This window comes from Tupaia chinensis, unplaced genomic scaffold, assembly GCF_000334495.1.
Source record: "Tupaia chinensis unplaced genomic scaffold, TupChi_1.0 Scaffold000340_1, whole genome shotgun sequence".
Taxonomy (NCBI): Eukaryota; Metazoa; Chordata; class Mammalia; order Scandentia; family Tupaiidae; genus Tupaia; species Tupaia belangeri.
The window spans coordinates 1,455,350-1,462,785 of NW_006159834.1; the positions used below are offsets into that span (position 1 = coordinate 1,455,350).

At 41.5% G+C, this 7,436-nt stretch overlaps 1 protein-coding gene across 1 annotated transcript in view; it reads left to right on the forward strand.

Annotated features, from left to right (window-relative positions):
• The window catches only part of EIF4E (eukaryotic translation initiation factor 4E), a gene marked incomplete at its 5' end in the record, with an annotated part of 50,206 nt that overhangs the window by 20,610 nt on the left and 22,160 nt on the right, over positions 1 to 7,436 (forward strand).

Sequence of the window (7,436 nt, forward strand, 5' to 3'; positions counted from 1 at the left end):
TCATGCTAAATCCAGATATAAGCCCACAATCCCTTTCTCCTCCATTCTCCACTTGAGAATTTGGGCATGCACACACATGTGCCTGGCCTATTTTTCAAGTCACTGGGTCTGGCACCTGAACCAGCAAAGTTGGCTATGTGGGATCTAGCGGCCATAACCACCACACCATTAGCTGGCTCTTTTATTTTTTAATTACTTAATAATTTTTGGAGAGATTTTTGTTGTAGGGCATGTGTGCTCACTGGAGACAGAGAAGAAGTGAGAAACCACCCCCTGGAGGGATGGCCACACTGCAATCCCCTCTCCTCCATTCTCTTGGGATTTGGGGCAATCATGGACACAAACCCAGCATGAGTTTCAAGCCGTTGGGTCTGGGACTTGAACTGCGATCAGCCATTTGGGAGTCCAGTGCTTTAACCATTATGCCACCTGCTGGCCCCTGTTTTTTTTTTTTTTTTTTTTTTTTTTATATTTTTTAATTAATGATAGAGATTGAGAGAAAGAAAAGCATCCTTGAGAGATTTAGTCACGCTGTGATCCTTGTCCTCCAGGCCTCAGTTCCTCAGAATATTGGCATCAGGTCAACCAGACGGGGTCTGAATCCAGGTTGCATGGGGCTTCTAGCACTGTGATTCATTACCATGCTGACTGCTTTAGAGGCTGCGATCAACTGATAAATATATTTTCACCAAGAAGTAGTTTGTAAGTCCTAGTGTTAGGTTTGGTCCATGCCACATGAATGAATTTGGTGGAGCGTTTGAGTATGATGTGTTTTTACTTGGAGACCGCTGCATATTAATAATACAACCATTTAAGAATGTTTAAAAAATTCATGTAAATTTAAAAAATTAGAACACTAGGGTCCAGGAGGTGTTGGTTTAGATGCTGGATTCTCACATTGCCGACTGTGGTTTGAATCTTGGACCCGGTGGCTTGAAAATCACAACTAAATAATAGACAAATGAATAAATAAGTGTAAAATAAAAGTTAGAACATGGAAACATTTGTTAAACTAAGTAGTAACTCAGGAGTCTAAAAAAAAAAAGAGGGACCAGATGGTGGTAGAGTCGTGAAATGCAGAGCTCTGCGAGGCATTCCACATGGGGGTGACTCTGGTTCAGGTCTGGAGTCCTCTGTGAGTGTACCAGGCACATTATTGCTGATGATCAGGGGCCAGATGAAGGCTGGGGTATATCCTGGTGTTTAGACCCTTTTGATTGTGTTGTCTTCCGTCCTGGAAGACATAAACTTAAAAAAATAAATAAATAAAGACTAAAAGAGAATTGTGGATAGACACACATGCCTAAGTTAAAAGGTTTCAGGCCAGCCCCAGGGAGTGGCAGTGGAACACTGATGCTGCGACCACACTGTGTCTGATTCCACACATCCATGTTTTCTGTGTCCCAGGTTCTTCCTGGTCTGCCCAGCACTCCTGCCTGTAATCTGACTGACTGAGGCGTGGGATGGGGGTGGTCTGAGCACCCTGTTGGGGGTTTCTCTCTCTCTCTCTTTTTCCTTTTCTCATTGAAGAAATAAAATAGATAAACTTTGGGGGGAGGTTTTAAATATTGAAAAGACCATTGTGGCTGATAAACCCTTTTTATGCTATTTCAAAGCATTTTAAAAAATGACCTAATACATTTAATAAAGGTGAAGAGTAAAAGATTTTAAATTATGAGGCCAGCAGGTGGCATGGTGGTTAAGGTGCTGCACACTCCCACATGACCACCTACGGTTCAAGTCCCAGACCTGGTGGCTTGCTTTCTCACTTTCTCTCTCTCTCTCTCTCTCTCTCTGGTCAAATTAAAATGAATGAATGGATAAATAAAAATTAAATAATCCTTTTTAAAAATGTTTTTAAATTACTGTGATTATTTATTTGTAATGAGTGTGTGCATCTTGGCAAACAAGGGAGGAGGAGAAGTGCCCCCCCACCAGGTGAGGCAATGTTTCAGTTCCTGCTCTCCATTTCTCCAATCCTGTTGGGATCTTTGGCATGAATGCACAGGAGCCTAGCATGGGTTTTAAGCTGCCAGGGCCAGGACTCAAGCTGCGGTCAGCCATGTGAGATCCACTCCCTTAACCACTAGGGTATGGAGCTGGCCCCACAGTTATTGTGCTTATTGACTCATAAATCCACACATATTTGAAAATGCGTACCTATTTTTTAGTTCAAAAAAAGTCCAGAACTATTATTTTAGAGAGATTTTTGCTATAGGGCGTGCGAGATTTATTTGTTTGGTTAGTTAGAGGACTCATCCTTGTCAGAGTCAGAGGGTAAGTGAGAACGCACCCTTCCTGGCAGGAATGGCCGTACCGCAGTCCCTTTGGCTTCACGTCTTCAGGATTGCCCGAGATCATGTGCACTCACCAGAGATAAGGAGAGGGAGAGAGCACCCCATAGTGTGGTATAGTTGGGCCACAATCCTTTCTCCATTTCCTCATCCTTTCAGGACTTTGAGCATAGACACACATGCCTGGTGTGTTTTTTCAAGCCTTTGGGACTGGGATTCCAACAGTGGTTAGCTATGTAGAATCTGGCTCCATTAACCAGTAGGCTGTGGGGCTGGCCCTAAACTCTGTGTGTGTGTGTTTTAGATAATTTACTTTATTATTATTTTAAATATGATCAGAGACAGAGAGAGAGAAAGACAGAAAGGGAAAGTGAGAAAGCAAGCCACCAGGTCTGGGACTTGAACTGCAGTCAACTATGTGAGAGTCTAGAGCCTTGTCCTATTCATGTCATCTCCCGGCCCCTGCCCTAGAGTGTTAATAGTCTTTTATATCTTTACACACATTGAGTTTTTCTAGCACTTGTCATTCATTTTTACACCTTTACGGTCCCATGTAGGATCTTTGTCTTTCAGAATTTCCATGATATTTATCTTGGGATTCAGTGTGGGTGTGTGTGTTGGCTTGTCTGCCTGAGACATTTGCTTTTGAAGACTATTTTCTATAATCATCAAATTGTGAGATAAAAAGGTTTTTTTTGAGCATTGAGATGTCACTCTATTTAATCTTATGGTTTTCATAGTTTCTTTTTTTTTTTTTTTTAAGTTAAGTATTATTTCATTTAGGACCAGCAGTTGGTGTAATGGCTATGTTGCTAGACTCCCATGTAGTAGAACTGCGGCTCAAGTCCTGGACCCAGTGGCTTAAACTCACGCTGGGTGCATGCGTGTGCATTCCCAAGATCCTGAGAGGAGAATGGAGAAGGGATTGCGGCATGGTCATCCTCACTGGGGGATGATTTCTCACTTTTTTTCTCTCTCTGTCTTTCAGTTTCCTGCTTTCTGTCTCTGTCTTTCTGGTGAGCGCACACACCCTATAGCAAAAACTTCTTCAAAAAAAAAAAAAAGAATTTTTTAATTTCATTTCATTTAGGACCAGCAGTTGGCGTAATGGCTATGTTGCTGGCCTCCCATGTAGTCGACCACAGTTTGGGTCCTGGATCTGCTGTCTTAAAATCATGCTGGGCACGTTCGCGTGCATGCCTAAGATCCTGAAAGGAGAGTGGAGAACGGATTGTGGCGTGGCCACCCCACTCCCCCGCCGGGGTGGTGGTGGTGGTGATTTCTCGCTTTCTGTCTCTGTCTCTCTCCGTCTTTTCTGGAGAGCACACACAAGCTATAGCAGAAACCTCTCCCCAAATTTTTGTCATATAACTTTATTTTATTATATATTTTAATTTGAGCAGAGAGGGACAGAGTGAGAGATAAAGAGAGATGGAAAGTGAGAACCCCACTCCCCCGCCGGGGTGGTGATGGTGGTGATTTCTCGCTTTCTGTCTCTGTCTCTCTCCGTCTTTTCTGGAGAGCACACACAAGCTATAGCAGAAACCTCTCCCCAAATTTTTGTCATATAACTTTATTTTATTATATATTTTAATTTGAGCAGAGAGGGACAGAGTGAGAGATAAAGAGAGATGGAAAGTGAGAAAGCAAGCTGCCAGGTCCAGGACTTGAACTGTGGTTGAGTGCGTGGTAGTCTATTGCCCTTAACCACCATGCCACCCGCTGGCTCCGTGGTTTTCATAGTTTCTGTTGAGGAGTTAATTGTTCTTGTTCCTATGGAGAGAGAGAGAGAGAAAGAGAGAGAGAGAGAGAGTTAGTTTAATATTGCTTCTTCATCTTTGGGTCAGAAGTTTGATTCTGAATTGCCCAGGTTTAGTTTTGTTTATATTGATTCTGCTTGGAGATGCATGAACTACTTGAATCTTTCTCTCTCTCTTTTTTTAAATCAGATTTGGTCATGTTTGGTCTATTTGTTATGTATTGCTTCTGTTCCATTCTTTCTCATCTTATCCTTGAAACTTAATCATGTTCCACATGTTTCTTAAAATCTGTTTTCCTTTTATTTTGAATATTTTCTTTTGACCTGTCATTGAATTCACTATTTGTATATTCTTAGTTCCGTCAATTGTTACTCAATGAGTTATTTTTTTTTTCAGTTTTTAAAAATATTTTAAAATTAATTCTATGTGTTATTATTATCTAGTTTTTATTATGACCAGAGAGAGAGAGAGGGAAGGTGAGAAATCAAGCCACCAGGTCCTGACTCAAACTGTGGTCAGTCATGTGGAAATCTCAAACACCATGCCACCTGCTGGCCCACTCAATGAGTTTAATTTTATATATTGGAGTTGATAGTTCCAGAGTATATATTCTATTCTTTTAAATAATATATTTCCAATTTTCTTTTCAAGTACTCAATATTTTCATCCCTTTTTCCCATCTTCTGTTTTATCATAGTAATCATAGTTACTAAATCTTTGTTTGCTAACTCTGGGTCCTTTTTGGGTGTCCTTCCATGGATAATTCCATCACTTTATCCTGAGTCACTTTTATTTGCTATAGAATGTATGTATTTGCCAGAATGAGAGGGGATATTTACTCCTGGGGGATGGTCACATTGCAATCCCTTTTCCTCCATTTCCCCTTTGGGGATTCTGGGAACACAGGCAACTGGCATGTTTTCCAAGCCTCCAGGACTGGGACTTGAACTGCACAGTCAGCCATATGGGATCCAGCTGCCCCAGCCACCATGCTGCCAGCTCTCCTGGTCATTAGTCATTAAAAAAAAAAAAAAGTCTTTTATATGACTAGTGATATTTAGTTGTTTGCTACATGCATATTTATAGAGGCATGGGGTATGTTATTTTTCTTTAATGAGTGTAGAGTTTGGGTCTTAGAGGCAGTTAATTTAAAAGTAGATTACCTTCTTTCTAGGCTTGATTTTAGGATCAGTTAGACAGTTGTATTTCAGTTCTGCCCTACTCCTACCGGTATGATCCTTATTCTGGGCTTTCTTTGATTTGATTGGAAAGCTGAGAGTTTTTACTTACCCACTGTGACGGGATCTAGACTTAGCTTACCTAATATAATACTGTGCAGCCTCTGAAGTTTTGGCTCAGATGTTCTCTTCTAGACCACCCAGAGTTGCACTCTAAACATGCCAGTTTAGGAGTCAGCCAGGGATCTATGAGGGATTTTGTACACAGATCTTTGGGACTCACTTCTCTCAAGTCATCTTTGTCTGGTACCGTGTCCCCCACGGCCTGCTTGCCTTGTCAATTTCTGTGCATTGCGACTTCCAGTGTCTGTCTGGAGAGTATTACTAATTTTCTGCAAATAGGGTAGGAAAAGTTATTCAATAATTCTCATCTGTTTAAAGACTTCAAATTGACCAATGAAAAAATGCTGCTAAAAATGTCTGGTTATTTTAAGGCATCGACTACTGTTACATAGAAATCAACATAGAAAATATTATTTTAATGTTAAGTAATCAAACTATTATGTCCATATTGGGTTAAGCACTACCATTATTGGCAATACTTTGTAATAGAAATACAAAAACTTGTAAAGAAAATCAAGATACAACTCTGCTCTGAGTGAGTTCATCTTGATAAGAAAAAATGTATTTTTTTATAAGAATTACTTTATTCAACTTTATTTATTATCTGTCCATCCATCTATCCATCTATCCATCAAGGGACAGAGTGAGAGAGAGGGAAAGTGAGAAAGCAAGCCTCCAGGTCCGGGATGAGAACTGGGGTCAGCCATGTGGGAGTCCAGTGCCCTTGACCACCATGCCACTCGCCGGCCCAGAAAAACATGTGTTCTTTAAAATTAGTACTTATCACTGTCTTTAGATCTTACATATCTGACTTATATATTGTTAACATACATTTCTGACCTTGTTTTGCTGGTTTGATGTATATCTGATAACCACATACTTGTACTGCCTTCTTTTTTTGGTAGTTTGCTAAAGGGCATGTGTGCTAGTTGGAGCGATGCAGAGATACAGACAGAAAGAAAGTGAAACACGATCCTCCAGGGGGCATGGCCACCCTCCAATCCCTTCTCCATTCTCTCAGGGTGTGGGGGGCACACATACCCGGTTTGTTTTTCAAGCTACCAGGTTCGTGATTCAAACTGTGCAGTTGGCTGTGCAGGATCCAGCACCTTAACCTCTGCGCCACCTGCTTGTCCTCTAATTTTTTAAAGTCAGCTTTTGTTTCATCATTGGTACCTTTCCTTGGCTGTTTTGTTGATATCTACTTAAAAGAGGGTAAAGGACTGATTGCACGGAGGAATGTGGTAGACGACCTGTCTTAGTTACTACCAGACTGAGGACCAGTAGATGGCCTAGTAGTTGCATTGCTGAACTTCCATGTGGTTGACTGGTTCAGTTCCTGGACCTTGTGACTTAAGACTCACGTGTGCGTTCAAGATTCTGAGAGAATAGAGTGTGGATTGACCGTCCCTTCTGGGGGATTATTACTCGCTTTCTGTCTCTCTGTCTCTGTTTCTCCCGCAGCACATGTGCCCTGTAGCAAAAATCTCTCTTTAAAAAAAAAACTTATGGGATCAGCAGTTAGCATAATGGCTGTGTTGCTGAACTCCCATATAGTCAACCGCGTTTCGAGTCCTGGACCCGGTGGCTTAAACTCATGCCGGGTGCATGTGCATGCGTGCGTGCCCAAGATCCTGAGAGGAGAATGGAGGAGAAGGGATTGCAGCATGGCCAAACCCCCAGGAGGTGATTTCTCGCTTTCTATCTCTCTGTCTCTTTCTGGCGAGCACACGTGCCCTATAGCAAACACCTCTCCAAAAAAACAAAAACAAACAAAAACAAAACTTATTACCAGACTTCTTTTCTTTCTGCTGTTTTAACGTGACAGTATTAATTATGCTTAGCCTAAAAGAGTTAGGTTCAAGCCAGTGTCCACCTGCTTTGTTAGAGCCTATTGAAAATGTCAGGTTGTGGAACTTGCAGGATAACTGTAGGATATGAGGCACAGACCTGTTTCTCACAGGCTCAGTCACTTTACAGAGCTTTAGTATTAGTCTGAAGTAAGTGTTTCTGCCCCCTCACCCCCAGCAGTACTACACAAAGCACTGTAACATGTTTGTATGTTCAGGAAAATGGCTGAC